Here is a 17,967-nt window from a genome sequence, read left to right on the forward strand (position 1 = left end):
TTGAAATCCCAACTCCCAACGTGATGACATTTGGAGGTGGGGCCTCTGGAAGGTTATGAGGTTGGAGTCCTCATGAATGGGATTCACAGCCTTATAAAAGAGAGCCCAGAGGGCCCAACCCTTTCCACCATGTGGGGACACAGGGAGAAGGTGCTATCCTATTTGTGAACCAGAAAGTGGGCCCTCACCAGACACTGAGTCTGCTGGTACCTTCATCTTCAACTTCCAGCCTCCAGAACTGTGAGCAATGTACTTTTGTTGTTTATAAGCCACCCGGTCTATGATATTTTATTACAGCAGCTTGAACGGATTTAGACAGAACCTAAGGATGTACACACACACACACACACACACACACTCCCAAAATGGGAAACAGTGGGTTGTGTAAGTGCAGGTGGCAGGGGCAGGGAGGGGACACAGGTCTCTGTCTTTGTTTACCCACTTCCGCATGGGGAAGCCACCACCAGTTACACCACCTGAGCAGAGGGAGCTTCTGCGAGGGCCCACCTAGGAGGGACCAGCAAAACAATGGTAGTGAGCTGATGTCAATCGGGCACAAGTCCCAGGGTGGCTGAGGCTTCCCTGTCGATCCCACCCCTCTTAGCTGTCAGGTCACTCCAGTCACTGCAAAGTCCAACCCAGGTTCTCCCAGAGCTCCTGGGCCCACAGGGATGTGCCACATCCCAAGTCCTGCAGCAGTTACTGTCTACAAGACAACCCTTCCAGCAGCTCTGCCGGAAGGAAGCAGAAACTTCTCTAAACTCCTCCCTCATCTTGCAGTGGGAGGTAAAGGGAAGCTCAGCAGCTCCAAGACACCAGGCCTGAGCCTCACTGACATTGGCTTTCACAATGTCTACCCCTAGATTCTTGGCAGGCCCTTCTACCACCCCAATTACTCTCTCTCACACACCCTAAACCAGCTCCCCCATCTTTTCACGGCCCACACTCCCCTGTCAAGAGCCCCAAACATCACGGGACAGTCACAAGGGACTTCTTGATTCTGCTGCATGAGTTTTATCACAGCCCACACAGCTCTGATATCATCTTCTAACACTGCTGCTGGGCCACCGGGATGGTACACAGGGTTTGCAGTCCAATGACAATGATTCCATTCTAGCTCTACCTCTTGTTAGCTGTGTGACCCTGGATATATAGATTGACCACTCTGAGCCTTTCTCCTCACCTGTGAAAAGAGGAAAAATGCATCCATCTCATTACATAGCTGTGAGAATGTAGTATTCATATATATATATATATATATATATATATATATATATATATATATATATACCCTAAGGCCAACCCTTAGGGTCCTGGGGCCTCAGGAAAATGCTGGTAAGGGAAGGGGTAGAGGGAGGGCTTTTCAGAGCCTGAAACTCAGCTACCATCAGCTTCCCTGAGTAGGTCCCTCAAAGACATCCCCGGTACCTGTGAATGTGTTACTTTACATGGCAAAAAGGACTGTCCTGACATGATTAGGGTTACCCGCCATGAAATGGGGAGACTAGCCTAGATTATCTGGGTGGGCCCAATCCAATGAGAAGGGTCCTTCAAAGCAGAGAGCCTCTGTTGCTGGGTTAAGGATGAAAAGGAAGAATAAGCAGGACAGAGTCCAAGCATGAGAGGGATTCCACCCACGGAGGAAAGGGGCCAAGTGCCACGGAACTCAGATGGCCTCTAAAGCTAGAAAGGACAAGGAAGCTTTCACCTCTAGGGCCACCAGACAAACACACAACCCTGCCAACACCTTGATTTTAGCACCATGAGATCCAAAAGACCATGAGATAAAACTGTAAAGATAAAAAAGCCATGTGGTAAAATAGTGCGGCCACTATGGAAAACAGTATGGAGATTCCTCAAAAAATTAAACATAGAACTACCATATGATCCAGCAATCTCACTCCTGGGCATACAGGCCGAGTACCTCTCATTCAAAATGTGTGGGATCAGCAATGTTTCAGACATTCTGGTCTTCAGACCAGATGATTTCAGATTTTGGAATACTGGCATCATACTTACCATTGTGCATCCAAAATCCAAAAATCCAAAATCCAAAATGCTTCAATGAGCACTTCCTTTGAGCGTCATGTTGGAGCTCAAAAAGTTTCGGACTTTGGAACATTTCAGATTTGGGATACTCAACCTATATACCTAAAGGAAATGAAAGCAGGGACTCCAACAGACATTTGTATACCCATGTTCATAGCAGCCTCATTCACAGTAGTCAAAAGGTGGAAACAACTCAAGTGCCCATTGATGGATGAATGGATAAACAAAATGAGATTTCCACATAAAAAGAGAATATCATTCAGCCTCAAAACAGAAGAAAACTGACATATGCTACAATGTGGATAAATCTTCAACACATTATGCTAAATGAAACAAGCCAGGCACAAAAGAACAAATACTTCTGATTCCACCTATATGAAGTCTCTCCAAAGGAGTCAAATTCCTAAGGACAGAAAGTAGACTGCTGTTGGCCAGGGCTCAGGTAAGAGGGAATGGGGAGTTTACATTTCATGTGTACAGAGTCAGTTTGGGAAGATGAGAACCTTCTGGAGATGCATCGTAATGACTGTTGCACAACAAAGTGAATGTATTTAACACCACTGAACTGCACACCTAACAGTGGGTAAAATGGTAAATTTTATGTTGTGTATATTTTTACCACAAAAAGAGTTGCATGGTTTTAAGCCACAAGTTTATGGTAATTTGTTACAGCAGTAATTGAAAACTAATTATTGAAAACTATTTGAGGTGATGGATATATTAACTAGTTTGCTTTAATTATTTCACATTGTATTCATAGATTATAACATCACTTTGTACACCATACATAATTATAAATGTTAATTTACAATAAAAAAAATTTTTTTTTTTTTTTGAGACGGAGCTCGCTTTTTCGCCCAGGCCGGACTGCAGTAGCCCTATCTTGGCTCACTGCAAGTTCCGCCTCCCAAGTTCACGCCATTCTCCTGCCTCAGCCTCCTGAGTGGCTGGGATCACAGGCGCCCGCCACTGCGCCCGGCTAATTTTTTGTATTTTTAGTAGAGACGGGGTTTCATCGTGTTAGCCAAGATGGTCTCGATCTCCTGACCTCGTGATCCACCCGCCTCGGCCTCCCAAAGTGCTGGGGTTACAGGCGTGAGCCACCGCGCCCAGCCAAAAAATTTTTAAAGAAAACTATTGGCCAGGAACGGTGGCTCACGCCTGTAACCCCAGCACTTTGGGAGGCCGAGGTGGGCGGACTGCATGAGGCCAGGAGTTTGAGACCAGCCTGGGCAACATAATGAGACCCTGTCTCTACTAAAAATAGAAAAATTGGCCAGGCACGGTGACTTGTGCCTGTAATCCTAGCAGTTTGGGAGGCTGAGGCAGGCGGATCACCTAAGGTCAGGAGCTCGGGACCAGCCTGGCCAACACAGCAAAACCCCATCTCTACTAAAAATACAAAATTAGCTGGGTGTGGTGGCATGCACCTGCAATCCCAGCTACTCGGGAGGCTTAGGCAGGAGAATTACTTGAACCCGGGAGGTGGAGGCTACAGTGAGCCGAGATCATGCCATTGCACTCCAGCCTGGGCAAAAAGAGCAAACCTGTGTCTCAAAATAAAATAAATTAAAATTAAAATACAAAAATTAGCCAGGAATGGTGGCACGTGCCTGTAGTCCCAGCTACTTAGGAATTGCTTAAACCCAGGAGGCACAGGTTGCAGTGAGCCGAGATTGTGCCACTGCACTCCAGCCTGGGTGACAGAGTGAGACTCTGTCTCAAAAAACAAAAACAAACAACAACAAAAAAAACTTTAAAGAAAACTAATATATATACAGTGACCATTCCTTCTCTTTCCTTCCAGATCCTTCTATGGCATTCTCTCTCCAAAGGCCTCTGTTCTCTTTGCGTAAGAGCTCTGCGAACATGTCTACCTAACTCAGCCAGCTTTCTTCAACAAGGAAAATATTAAACCACCAAGACTACAACAAAATCCTTTCCAACAGCGGAAGCAGGAACCAGGTGCTTGCCTCTCCCATGTGTCGGGAACAGGCTCCGCACAGGTGTGCTAACTTGAATTACCAGTCAACGTGAGTCACCAGGGGACTTGGGCCCTCAGTGGCTTCCGTGTGGCCAGGCTACGCATGCCCAGTCAGCATCTGCCCCGTCGGATTTGCACAGGCAGGGCCATCACACCCCATCGGCCAGGACCTCACAACCGGGATGCCAGAGGCCAGCTCAGCACCGCAGAGACGACTCAGTTCACTCCCACCGACCCCACCTCACCCCATTTCACAAACAATTACACTGACAACCAGAGAGAGGGTTGTGGCATGCCAAGGTGATACAGCAAGACCCTAAGAGGGCTGGTGCCGAATCCCCAACTCCCAGGCTAGAGCTCATCGTCCCCAGGGCAGGGTGGGTAGAGAGGCTTTCTGTCCTCCGAGCCGCTGGCAGACTCAGGCCCAGTTCTCTAGGATGATTCTTTTTATTCCATTACGGGGGCAGCCCGTGGGAGTTCAAGCCTAGGTTGCTGCTTCCTGCCCGAGGCAACAGCAGGTACAGTGGGAAGACCAGAGCTGAGGAGAGATTAATTTTGCAATATTGGGGAATGACTGCCTTCCAGGAAACACACCGAAGGGGGAAGAGATGTGATAATATCCTGCCCCTCCTGTACATTCCACCTATGCACTTTAATCAGATTTTTATGGTCTCCCTCTTCATATAGACAGCAAAGGGTCACAGGACATCTGAGAAAGTCTATACCAAGAAAGGGCGAGGCCAAAACAGAAGAAAAGGAACCAAAGAAACAGACAACGATGAGAAATAGAGGACAAAAATATAATCAATAATATCCTCAGAGGCGGAAGAGAAAATATTATATCCACAAAGCAAAAAGATCAGCAAAGCAACCATTGTGAAATTTGAGAACAGAAGAGGCAAAATAAAGATACTAAAACTTTAGAAAAGAAAGAACAAGGGTCCTTTTCAGGGGAACTGGAAGGACATTGGACTTCAACAGCCACACTGGAAACTAGAAGATAACAGAATAATGTGTTCAGTGTTCAAAAAGGAAATTATTTTCAGCTTATAATTCTATAGGCAGCTAAATTATCCACTACTAGATAGAGATATTTGGAATGGATATTTCTATCCATTAGGGAGGAATAGAGATATCTGCAGTCACACAAGCTTCAAAAACAAAAAAACAAAACAAAACAAAATCTACCTCCCATGCACTTTTCTTAGTAACTTCTGGATGATTTCAGCAAAATAAGACATAAATAAGGAAAATAAATAAAGTAAAATAAATAGGATCTAGGAATAGGAGAATCTAACACAGAAGACTGTAAAAAGAAGTCCCGGGACAACAACTGAGCAGCAGGCCTGGGGAGCAACTAGACCAGTTTGGAACAACAGATACACAGAAAATCAGGCCCCCAAAGGGGGAAAGCATCCACTTGAGGAATATTGGGACAGGAAGGATTGTACTGCTAATGTGTGACCACAGCACATTACTGGCACAGCATCGAACGATACAATTTATGGTCACAATAATGCAGACATTGAATGTTGATCTATGTATTGGTTCCTAACCTATCAAGCAGGAAGTCAACATATTTCAAAACTGATAAATTAAGAAACAGTCATATAAGCCTATTAATTAAAAAGTTAGTTAAAAATGGTTAACTGGAGAAAGAGGGAAAGAGGAAGGATGTGTCAGGGGACTGCTGGCTTCATTATAAGCCTTTTGGATCAACATATTTGGCTTTTTTCACTTATTATTATAAAATATTTTTACAATATAGCAATAAATACAACATATATATGAATTATAAAGCATAATAAAATAAGCATCCTTTATCATCTAACTTTAGAAAGAGAACATTACTTGTGCCAGGCGCAGTGGCTCACATCTGTAATCCCAGCACTTTGGGAGGCTGAGGCGGGCAGATCACTTGAGGCCAGGAGTTCGAGACCAGCCTGGCAAACATGGCAAAACCCCATCCCTACTAAAAATACAGAAATTAGTCTGGCGTGGTGGCGCATGCCTATACTCCCAGCTACTCGGGAGGCTGGGGCTGCAGTGAGCCAAGATCGTGCCACTGCACTCCAGCTTGGGCAACAGAGGGAGACTCTGTCTCAAAAAAAAAAAAAAAAGAGAGAGAATATTACTACATTCTTCTTCTTTTTTATTTTTTTGAAGAAGTCTCTTGCTCTGTCACCCGGGCTGGAATGCAGTGGCACAATCGCGGCTCACTGCAGCCTCAGCCTCCCAAGTAGCTGGGATTATAGGCATGCGCCACCACGCCCGGCTAATTTCTGTATTTTTAGTAGACATGGGGTTTCGCCATGTTGACCAGCCTGGTGAACTACATTCTTCAACTGCTTTCTAAAAAAACAGGCATATATTTTTTAGGGGAAAGTTAAAATAAAACACTAGCAGCCAGTCTGTGAGACTGGTACCAGATCTGCAGTAGGTCCAGGTTTTGTGGGGCCTGAAGCTTATACAATTTTAGGAGCCCTCTTCAGGACAAAGAATACAAAACATCTTAGTTTTTCGCAAATGTTGTAAACCATATGACTCTGTGAACTCACTGCTAGTGCACCTCCCACGGCCCCTCACTAGGGTGCTACAAGTCTGGGGGCCTGAAGCTTCCATTTCATTAGCTTCATAGCCATCCCACCTGGGTTTATGGAGGCACCAGGGGCTGGGCTACACACCCCAGGGTAGGGAAGAAGAAAAAAATAAAGTCCTGGCCTGCATCATGCTTTCCCTCTAGCTAGGGAGATAAACACAATAGCGCACTTCCAGGGAAACACACACTACAATATTTAAGAGCCACTCCCAGGAAGAGTCGGGGCGGGGGAAAGTGGGGAAACAAAGAATTCAGAAAATGTGTTCCCTGGCAGTGGAGCATAGGGGCGTCTGAGAAACTGGCTTCTCTCTGAGGGGCCTTGGCAAACCTAAGCCCTCCTGGCCTCGTCTACCTCACCTGTTTTCAATGAGTGTGCCTGCAGGGCCTCAGTGGTCTGCATGCTGCCTCCCAGAACCTGGGGCTCCTGAAGGTTTTGGAGCTCAATAGCATTATTTCATTGGAGGGAGGAAAGGGCTGCAAAAGGGAGACTCTGGCTTAAATCTTTCAAAAATATTAAAACAGGAGCTCTAGCAACAAGGGCCCCACATTTCTGCATGGTGACACTCGGTTAGGGCTGGCAACAGCTGCACACCTCCCTCCCTCTCTCCTTCAGCTGCTGGGGCTGTCCTTGCAGGAATCTGCATTTGTGATCACAGGAGTAGAGGTTTACCAGGGCCCTTCCAGTTGGTGTGTGATGAGCCATCTCATCACTTTATGAATGGCCGGCACAGACCCTTCTCTCACCACAGGCTGAGGAACAGAGGCAAAGAAGACTGAAGAGTGTGATGGCAGCAGGGTGTCCCCTGGCCTCTCCCGGAGAGGCCCTGATGCCCATCAGCCAGTCCTCGGGGCCTGTTCAAACCACTCTGGGAGCCCAGCCCCTTCAAGCCTGGGAGACTTAACAGAGTGTATATTCCAGCTCCAAATGGCTGAGCACCCCCGCTCTGCCTAGAATCCTCAGGAAACCTTTCCAAATATCCCTTATCAAGGGCTGCTCTTCAGATGGTGACAATGTCCCCAGTCAGCCGCATGCAACTGGAAGTTCAAGGACCTGCAGCTCACTCTGGAGGAGAAAACACCTTCACTTGGGAATGGGCTGACCCTTCTGCAGTTGGCATCCTAAGCTGTGTCAAGCAGTCTGGAGCCAAGAATCACACTGGGCCACTGAGGAACAGCAAGAAAACAGAAGGTACCTCAGGGACTTGCATGATGGAGAGAAGCACAAAAAATGCATGTCCTTAGCCCAGCCCAGCTCAGCACTTTCCCTTTTCAGGACACCTCTGCTTAGGTGGTCCCTCTAGCTGGTCTGACCTCCTGTCTCCTGGCCTTCCGAGTCCAGATGAAGTTCCACCTTGTATTAGTCCATTTTCACACTGCTGATAAAGACATAACCGAGATTGGGCAATTTACAAAAGAAAGAGGTTTAATGGACTCACAGTTCCACGTGGCTGGGGAGGCCTCACAATCATGGCGTTAGGTGAAAGGCACATCTCACATGGCAGCAGACAAGAGAAGAGAGTTTGTGCAGAGAAATTTCCCTTTATAAAACCATCAGATCTTGTGAGACTTATTCACTATCACGAGAATAGCACGGGAAAGACCTGCCCCCATGATTCAGTTACCTCCCACCAAGTCCCTTCTACAACACGAGGGAATTCGAGATTTGGGTGGGGACACAGCCAAACCATATCATATCTCCTTCAGGAAGCCCACCCTGATCTCCTACCCACAATGCTTGCTCTTCCTGGGACTCTCACAGCACTTGTCCTAAAATGTTTTCCACGTTCTCTAATGTTCTAATAAGCTCCCCTTTTTCTAACTCCTAGGATAGATACATATATTACCTCCCTATATATTACCTCATTAACCTCCACAATGCTCCTATTGGATAGGTATTATCATCCTCATTTTATAAGCAAGGGAACGAAGGCTGAGCTGACTCTTGACATGCAAAGGTCACACACCCAAGTGCCAGAGCCAGACACTTTTTTTCTAGGCCTCCCCATGAGAGCATCAGTTCTACAGGCTGCAGGACAGGCCTCTCTTCCTGTCTCCCACCACCACCTGCCACAGGGCTGGCACTGTGAGGCCCTTGACACATACTGAATACTGGCAGGAACCCCGGTGGACCCTGACTCATTTCTTCCACTCTCTGGGTGGCACCTGTTTTGGTAGCCTCTATTACGTAGGCCCCAGGAATTCTGGGGGCAGGGAGGACACATCTAGGACATTCCCCTCTCTCTCCCACTCCAAGGCAGGACCTTAAGTGATGTGAGTGGGCATATGAACATCTCCAGCTCTACTGAGAAGGCGGTGGGGGCCCTGGGCGGGTACTCCAGAGCCCCATTGTCTGCCCTTGCTGGTCACAGGTGCCATTAAGTCACCGAAGCCAGCCAGCCAGCCAGCCTCAGGGCAGCACTCCACCAACCCGGACCATATTTTCCCCGGCACTAAACAAAAAGCCTATACAGGTGCTGTTAAGCATTCAACTCCCCACCCACATGCCAGGAACTAAAATAGCTGTAGCCTACGTTAATCATTAGCTAGGCTGCGCCTCAGACCTCCCGGCTGAGGGCTGGCACCTGGGGTAGCTCAGCCTGGAGAAACTCCAGGCAAGGCAGGCTAGGAGAGTGGCAGCGTCCGGAGCCTCACCAAGGGGCTGAACTTGAGCAAGCAGGTTCTGAAAGACACTTCTTCAAGATAAAGTCAATTCCCAGTGCACTAGCATTTGGATTACATAAGAATCCTAAAATACTGGAGCTGGAAGGGGCCTTCATGAAATCATTTCATTCAACCTGTTTATTTTATTTGAGGTGGGAGCTGAGACCCAGAGAGCAGAAGGACTCTGCCTGAGGTCTCAGAGCTGGCTGGGGGAGGACAATGACTAGAACCACATCTCTGGATTTCCAGGCCAGTGCATTATGAACCAGGCTGGTCCCCGACCACTCAACGTATTTCTGGGCTCCATCACACCTTCTCAGGCTGGAGAATGGACTTGAGAAATACAAAGGTTAAACCCCAGAAAGAGAAGAAAGTTACTACTGCCTCCCAAATAATGTCTCATATAATCAAGCCACTCAGAAAAGTACCAGCCGCTCCATAGGAGCCTTATGACCCTGTTTCTCTCCAGATCCCCTCCCTATGTGTTGATGACAACAGAGAAGGGGGGTTGGCAACCACTGCTCTGATCTCTCAAGGGTATTACCAGCCATGGAGACCGAACATCACCCCCACCTCAGTTCAGGGTTCAAAAAGCCTCTGCCCTCAAACTCTCCTAGAAACAGTCACCTAGGTGTCATATTCGGGGTTGAAGAAGGGAAGTTGGGAGGAGGTAGCACAAAAAAATAACCCCTGGCCGGGCGCAGTGGCTCACATCTGTAATCCCAGCATTTTGGGAGGCCGAGGCGGGAGGATCACGAGGTCAGGAGATTGAGACCATCCTGGCTAACATGGTGAAATCCCGTCTCTACTAAAAATACAAAAAACATTAGCCAAGCACAGTGGCAGGTGCCTGTAGTCCCAGCTACTCGGGAGGCTGAGGCAGGAGAATGGTGTGAACCCGGGAGGCAGAGCTTGCAGTGAGCCGAGATCACGCCACTGCACTCCAGCCTGGGCGACAGAGCGAGACTCCATCTCAAAAAAAATAACCCCTATCCCACTGGGTCTTGGAGGGGGCCCCTCGATCCCATGGGGTCTGGAAGATCTGGTGGTGGCTGCAGCAATGGAGTATGTGGATGCCAGACCTGATGGTGGGGAGCACCAGATGACTCTCGGGGCATCGGCAAAACCACAGCAGCTTGCCAGCCTGTGCACCAGCCCACAGGAACAGAGGCTGCCTTGCTTGCACTGCCTGCGGGCTTGCCACTGTCATGAGAAACCATTCCCACTTCCTAACCTGAGGAACACAGGCTTAGCCAACAGCAAGACTGATAAGCATAGTAGTAGTTTCAAATTCAGGAGAGCAGTGGGTGGTGTTCCAGAAACTTCTGGTTGTCCTCCTCAACCATCTGTTCTCTCTTGCTTTAGTAATAGAACACTCACCATAGCCTGGCACACAGCAGCCCCAACTAAGGACAGCTTCCCAGACCCCTAGCAGCTAAGAGGGCCTGCCATGGGGATGTGAAAGTGAGCTGTCTTGGGCCATGCAGGTAAGGGCGGCACCTAGACGGTGCTACCCAACATGTGGCCCGGCGGCATTATACAATATGGGAGCCTGTAAGCAATTAAAATGCTCAGGTCCCATCACAGACCTCCTAAATCAGAATGATTCAGGGTGCAGTCCAAGAATCTATGCTTTAACAAGCCTTCCAGATTGTTCTTATACATGCTCAAGTTTGAAAACCACAGCCCTCGAGAATGCTAGGGACAACAGTCCATAAGGAGCCTGGTGCCAAGACAATCTCATGGAACAGACACTTAACCTCGACCCTGATTTTTCAAGAAAGAGTGAGAGTGTGTGTGTGTGACAGAGAGAGAGAGAGAGAGAGAGAGACGGGGCTCCTCTCTTCATTCACAACCAAACCTGAAACATAATACAGGTGGCGTGGGGAAGATGACGATGAGAAACTTAACCCAAACAGCAAAAATCAGGAAAGGAATACATGCAAGTATAATAAGTAATAAGCAAGATGCAAAGAATAAAATCAAGTATATCTGGTATGTCAACAGTCAGAGTTCCTCTACCAAAGACAGAAACCATGCAATTAGGTTTGTTGCTGTTATCATTGCCTTCTGTCAACCTCCATCCACTCTCAACCACATGCTGATTATAAAAGAAACAAATTTTATTTACAAAGATTCCATCTTCAAGATAAACTTTATTTTTTTTTTTCCTGAGACCAAGTCTTGCTCTGTCGTCCAGGCTGGAGCGCAGTGGCATGATCTCGGCTCTGCTGCAAGCTCTGCCTCCCGGGTTCATGCCATTCTCCTGCCTCAGCCTCCTGAGTAGCTGGGACTATAGGTGCCCGCCACCACGCCTGGCTGATTTTTTATATTTTTAGTAGAGGCGGGGTTTCACCGTGTTAGCCAGGATGATCTCTATCTCCTGACCTTGTGATCTGCCAGCCTCGGCCTCCTAAAGTGCTGGGATTACAGGCGTGAGCCACCACGCCCAGCCAATATAAACTTTTTTAAGTGAGAAAGAAATACAAAAATTAGTCTGGTCTCAAAATAAATAAAAATGAAAAAATATGTAAAATTTAAAAACATATACGTTGAAGACTTTCCGATAATCCTGCCTTAGCAGGCCAAGGGGTTTTTCCAGCCATTTCTCTCTGGCATTTGCCTTTATCTGTAAACACAGTACTTGGAGAACTACTCACTAGGATCTCAGGGTACAACAAGGCATAGGCTAGTCCAGCCTGCTGAGACAGTTTATGTGGCTTAAAACACAAGCACAGAGACGAGCTTATGACTTGGGGCCCGCGTCTTTTTGACCTCTGGTCCTGGGAAGTGTTTGTACTGGCTACTCTGTCAAAAGCTCATCTTGCTGTCTGGAATGAGGAAGGAAATGCGTAAATGAGAGGCAGAGCAGTCCGCTCCTTGGATCTACAGGAAGGGGGCAGGAATTGCAAAGTGAGAGAAGAGGTTCCCAGGCAACATTCCAGGAGTTTGCACGCAAATCTCATTTTATCCACCCCTCCTAAAAATCTGGCTATCATGGGGACCATCAGGACAGCCAAGGACAGGGAGCTCATGGTCATCAGTGAGACCTGATTACTAACCGCTCCATGTGAGCCTGAACAGAAACTAAAGGGGCATGGCTTGAATGTCCTCTGATGCCTGCATTTAAATTTCTGAGCCTTTCACTTACTATCTTATAAAATGCACTTATTTATTAATTTTAAGACTGTAAAGAAAAGAGATTCTCCCAGATCCTTGGCCATGTATTCTCCTAAAACACAGACAATATGGAATTTAAGGCCAAAGACTAAAGGCATTAAATAACCAGCAAATGACACAAGGTAGGAAGATCAGCTTGATAAGCCTATATACATGAAACATGAAAGCCAAATTCAAAAGGCTAGAACTCCCACAAATATAAGTAGAGCTGGACTTTAAAAAACTACAGTGAGAGTTTTTGTTATACCTCTCAGAATCTGACAGCCAGGCAGGCAGGGATATAAGGGCAACTGAAGTTAAGAGATCTATCTAAAGTCAGCGTCCCGCAGAGTACCTATTTTCTCCTTTCACGCCCATGAAACATGTTAGTATTTATCATGCAGTTGGCCACAAAGAAAATTTAATACCAGCCAGGTGCAGTGGTTCACTCCTGTAATCCCAGTACTTTGGGAGGCTGAGGCGGGGCGGGGGGATTGCTTGAGGCCAGGGCTTTGAGACCAACCTGGGCAACATGCTTCATTCACTCATTCATTCATTCATGAGAATGAATCCAATTTGTGAAAGGAGCAAACCCTTGCAGGTACCTAGGTCTGCCTGAGCACGGAGCGCTGTGGGGAGGGATGTCAGTGGCAGGCCATCCACATGTTCCCTTCTGGGATTGGAAAGGGAGCAGGAGGATAAATCGAGGCAACAGAATCAAACACTCCCTCAATGACGTCCTGCTCACCTTCAAAGCCAACATTTCAGAGCCTGTCTAAACTTACTATCACCAGATCCTCACGTCCTGCTACTCCTCACCCATTCATTCCAACCTCGCTTCTGCTCACATCATCCCACCAAAGCAGGGAAGGCAGCCACATCTCCTCCATACCACTCACCACAGCCGCGATGCCAAGCTGACCACTCCATCCCATGAAGCAGACTCACCCTGGCTCCTGGGATACAACTCTGTCCTGGCTTTCTGGGCCCCTCTCAGGCCGCTCTTTTTCTGGGTCCTTTATAGGCTCATCTTCCTTTACTCAGCTGTTCGAGGCAAGTTCTTCAATCTCACTGTGCCCATGACTTCAAATACAAACACAACCTAGAAAAATGTCTGTCCAGCCAAGACGCCTCCTGAGCCCCAGATCCAACAGCTTATTTGGTATCTCAAAGACACCTCAAACGCAACATGTCCAAAACCAAATACATGATCTTGTTCATCCTCCAAACCTGGTCCTCATCCAGTGTCCCATGTCTCAGGGACACCAGGTGGATGACTCTAGGGTGAGTGGGGGCAGTCTCTCCTTTTAACCACACCACGCAGGGCGAGGCCAACAGTGGGTTCTCAGTAATAAGCAATTCTACAGGAACATGCCTTGTCACCTACTTCCTAAAAATAGCTGTGACCTTTTTAGTGGACACAGCAAGCTCACATCTGCTATCACCACTCCTTCCCCACCGACACACGCACCCTTTCCCCCAGCAGTGCCACTCCCCAGGCTGGATATGCCATATGCTCCCTAGCCTCCCTGTAAGCAGCCTCCACATTTCTCCTCTCTGCCCTCACTCGGATTTTCCCCATCTCATGTCCTCCAAGTCAGCCACCCCCAGGTGTGAGGGGCAGGGGACACCTGACTTCCTTCTCAATTTCCTTTCCTTCTTTTCTGCTAAGGCAGAGCCTAAGCCCCTGGAAAACTAGAGATCCCAGAACCAGGCTTTGACCACAGCACACTCCACCCCCTGCTTCACAGCTCCTGGCAGTCACACACCCACGATATCAACATTGTCATCACCACCCCCTAACTGATCTCAAACCCCTTTGCAAACATCTTCTCATCTGATTCTCCATTCCAGGCAGGCATTTCATCATCCAGAACTGTTGTGTGTGTGGGGGCTCTGTGTGGCTGGGTGGCTTGTCCTAGGATACCCAGCACAGAGAACTCTGTCCCCCAATTTCTTGGTTGCCCCCACCCATTCCTTCCTCACATCAGCATGGGCAAGGCCAGCTGTAATTTGGGTCACTGTTCAGGCTGTACTTTTAGGATCCTCCCAAATAACAAACAACTATGTGACTATCAGGTCTTTATTTCATGGGTTATAGGAGATAGGGTCAGTAAGCCTAATGTGTAACAGTTTCAGTGGTTATTACAGAGTTCCATTGAATTGCAACAACTCCCTTTAAAAGCACAAACTCCCACCAAGGAAACCTCAGTTTCTTCATTAATCCTAAGAGCTTTCCTATCTAGGTATCACTCAAAATTCCTACTATTCTGGGGGCAATGGGATCAGAGGGTGTTGCAGAGAAAAATCCAGAGAAAGTGAAAAGTCTGCTTCCTTGGCAGTGCTGGTGAAGCATACCCTTACACAGACGCTTCTCCATGGGAACAAGTGCCAGGAACTGCTTCAGGCTTACGGGGGAAGACGGTGGCTAAGAAGAGAGAGGAGGCCGGGCACGGTGACTCACGCCTGTAATCCCAGCACTTTGGGAGGCTGAGGCGGGCAGATCACCTGAGGTCAGGAGTTCAAGACCAGCCTGGCCAACATGGTGAAGCCCTGTCTCTACTAAAAATACAAAAATTAGCTGGGCATGGTGGCGCATGCCTGTAATCCCAGCTACTTGGGAGGCCGAGGGAGGAGAATCATTTAAACCCAGGGAGCGGAGGTTGCAGTGAGCCAAGATTGCATCACTGCACTCCAGCCTGGGCAACAAAGCAAGATCTGTCTCAAAAAAAAAAAAAAAAAAAAAAAGAGGAAGAAGAGGGGTGAATCTAACAGGAAGGAGGGGGTGCACCAGAATGGTCCTGGGACCTCTGATGTTCCAGCATTCAGCATGCATTTTGGTTCCACATTCACCTCCTGCATACACCAGTTTCTTTTCTCTATTCTACAATTTCCAAGAAGAACCCACACTAACCTATTCTGTCTCAACTCCCACTCCTGTCATCCCAAGCCACACATCACCTCCCCAGTCACGTGAACTAGGCATCACTAATCGATCCTGGCCTTCTGGACACATCCACCCAGGGTGGGCCCTTTCTATAATATCATGCATAAAGGCGTCAGATGGGGCTTCCACTCCCACCTCTTAGTCCCAATTCATCTCCATCTCACCCTCCCCACGTTTCTCTGCCTATCCAAACCCAGCCTTCAAGGTCCTATATTTTAACCACAGGGAAACCACTTCCCTATGCTGTCTCTGTTGTTCAACTAACGACAACTAATTTTCTGAGCACCCACATTAGGCAAGGCCCATCCTGAGTGCTGCCACCAAGAGGTAAGTCAGAAACAGCCCTCACCCTCCAGAGTCAGAGGACAGGGCAGAGATAAGCCACACGGCCACACAAATACGATGCAAGGCGAGAGATGAGAACCGAGTCAGTGCCAGAGGGGCTGAGTGAGCTCAGAGCATATCCCATCCCTTCTGCTGGGGAGCAGGCACCCGGATGGCTCCCAGGAGGGTGGAGAATCCTAGGCCAGACGGGAGAGGGAGGGCATGCCAGGAAGACAGAGAGCATGAGTTTAGCATGAGCTAAGCCAGAAAGATGGTTCAGGAGAAGCGCATTTCAACTTTAGCTGAACCTTCCACTGCTACTATTTATTGACCCTTACACCTGATTATTTATGACCCAGGCCTGCCTCACACACTTTATGGCTAATGTGGGTGACACCCATCTGGGAGACACAAGTGTGGTGCAGCAGTCACCACCGGTTCTGACTGGTCCGTACCTGAGCTCTGTGTTGTTATTAAATAAATGAATCCACTGAATCTCACGACAAGCCTGTGAGGCAGGGATTACTATTACCCCCATTTTACAGATGAGGAAACCAAAGCACAGACAATAGTCAGAGACAAGATAGCACGGTATGCAGGAGCCTGAAGTAGTGGGCACCCAATGCCAGGGCAACAAACTGCCCTGGCACCTCACCTGGCCTCTCTTGTCAGGGAACACCTTGCAGCACAAAGAATGCCTTGAGGAAAGGGGCCCTGTTAATCCTCCTCGAATCCCCAACAATTGACTGCCGCATAAAAGGAATGAGGAAAGCAATGAGAGCCAGTGAAGGGTGAGCATACCAGGCCCTGCCCTGCAAACCTTTAGTCCCTGTTGCGTGGGCAGGGCAGGGCAGGGCAGGGGCTCGGCCTCACAGCTCCACTCCATGCCCAGCGCAGAGAACAGAGGGGAGAGCTACCACAAACGCCGAATCTCTACAGAGAGGTCACGGATTGGAGGGCGGAGACAGAAATGCCCCGGGCCAACTGTTTCCAGCTTGGGCTAGCACTGGCTGGCTTAACTTTTCCCCTCCAAAGTCCCCAAGTAACAAACTTCGCGTGTCTCCTTTAAACCAACAGACCGTTTTACCTTTCTAAGTCTTAAGGGCCTGGCCTGCACCCATGGGAGATACAAGTCCAGGAATCCCTTCCTGAAACTGAGGATCAAGGTTGGGGAAGGGGCGAAGGCAGGCACAGCACCTGGGATGGCTCCCGCATTCTCTCAAACATTGGGGAGAGCTCCTTACAAATAAACTGCAATGGTAGCAGCTCCCAGGAATGTGCGTGCTCCCAGTTTCGGAGGAAAGTTCCTGAAGATAGCCCTCTCTGCTTAATCTCCCCAAGCCTCGCCTAGAAGGGCGCGCGCACCCTAGAGGGCTCCGCAGGGCTGCGGGGACCGGCCTCCGGCATCCCTCCCGCCAGCCGTTGCCTCCTGCGCCCAGGGTCACGGCCCCTGGCCCTACCCAGGCCCAGACTGAGACCCTGACACCTGAGCCCGGGGGGTCCGGCGGGTGCACCCCGACCACACAGGAGGGAGCAGCCCCAGACGCCGAAGCTGATCGAGGGGCTGCCAGGCCGACATGGCCCGCCCGCGACCCACCGACGCTCTCCTCTGTCCCCCACCCCCACGCCTGTAGTGCAACCAGGAAGCCGCAGGGCCGCGCTGGGTTGGGCGCGAGGCAGCCCCGGGCCTCACCCGCAGCGCCGCGGTGCACTGCCGCCGCCTGGTCCCAGGCCCCCAGCCGGCCCGGGACCCTCACTCACCTGGCCACGGGGACTCGGGACGCTAGGGGCGAAATGGGACGTGGGCGGGAGTGGCTCTCTCCGTGGGCGTCCCGGGCGCAACGCCTGGGTTCTGCTTGGGGCTGGGTCCCACTCCTGCTCGCGGAGCACTCGGGGAACTGGGGAGTCGCGGGCGCAGCAGCCGTCAGGGCGGGGCGGGAGGAGGAGCCCGCCGGGCGGAAAACTCCGCGGGCGCAGCTGCCCCAGGCGCCGGAGGCAGGGCAGGGAGGGGCGGGGCCTGAGGGCGGCCCCGCCCCCGAGATGAGGACTGGGCAGGGCGGGCCCGCAAGGAGCAGTGGCCTTCCGGCTGCGGAGCTGCTCCAGGACGTCTCGGGCTCCGGAGGTCCCTCTGTCGCCCCTAACTCCTGCGGCGCCCAGTGCCGCGCAGAGCCGCATTCGCCTTCCTGCAGGGGTGGGCACTTCCTAAGTCCTCTCTAGCCTCGTGTGCGTCGGTTAGTGACTCTC

The 17,967-nt window shown here is 49.5% G+C and overlaps 1 protein-coding gene across 1 annotated transcript in view; it reads right to left on the reverse strand.

The window, feature by feature from the left end:
- ANXA11 (annexin A11) overlaps positions 1 to 17,735 on the reverse strand; it is a 49,313-nt gene extending 31,578 nt beyond the window's left edge. The window contains exon 1 of the mRNA XM_055275568.2: positions 17,485 to 17,735. The gene's annotated coding sequence lies outside the window, so the exon portion shown is untranslated. The remainder of the gene's footprint in view (positions 1 to 17,484) is intronic.
- Positions 17,736 to 17,967: the final 232 nt, after the last annotated feature.

This window comes from Symphalangus syndactylus, chromosome 4, assembly GCF_028878055.3.
Source record: "Symphalangus syndactylus isolate Jambi chromosome 4, NHGRI_mSymSyn1-v2.1_pri, whole genome shotgun sequence".
Lineage (NCBI taxonomy): Eukaryota > Metazoa > Chordata > Mammalia > Primates > Hylobatidae > Symphalangus > Symphalangus syndactylus.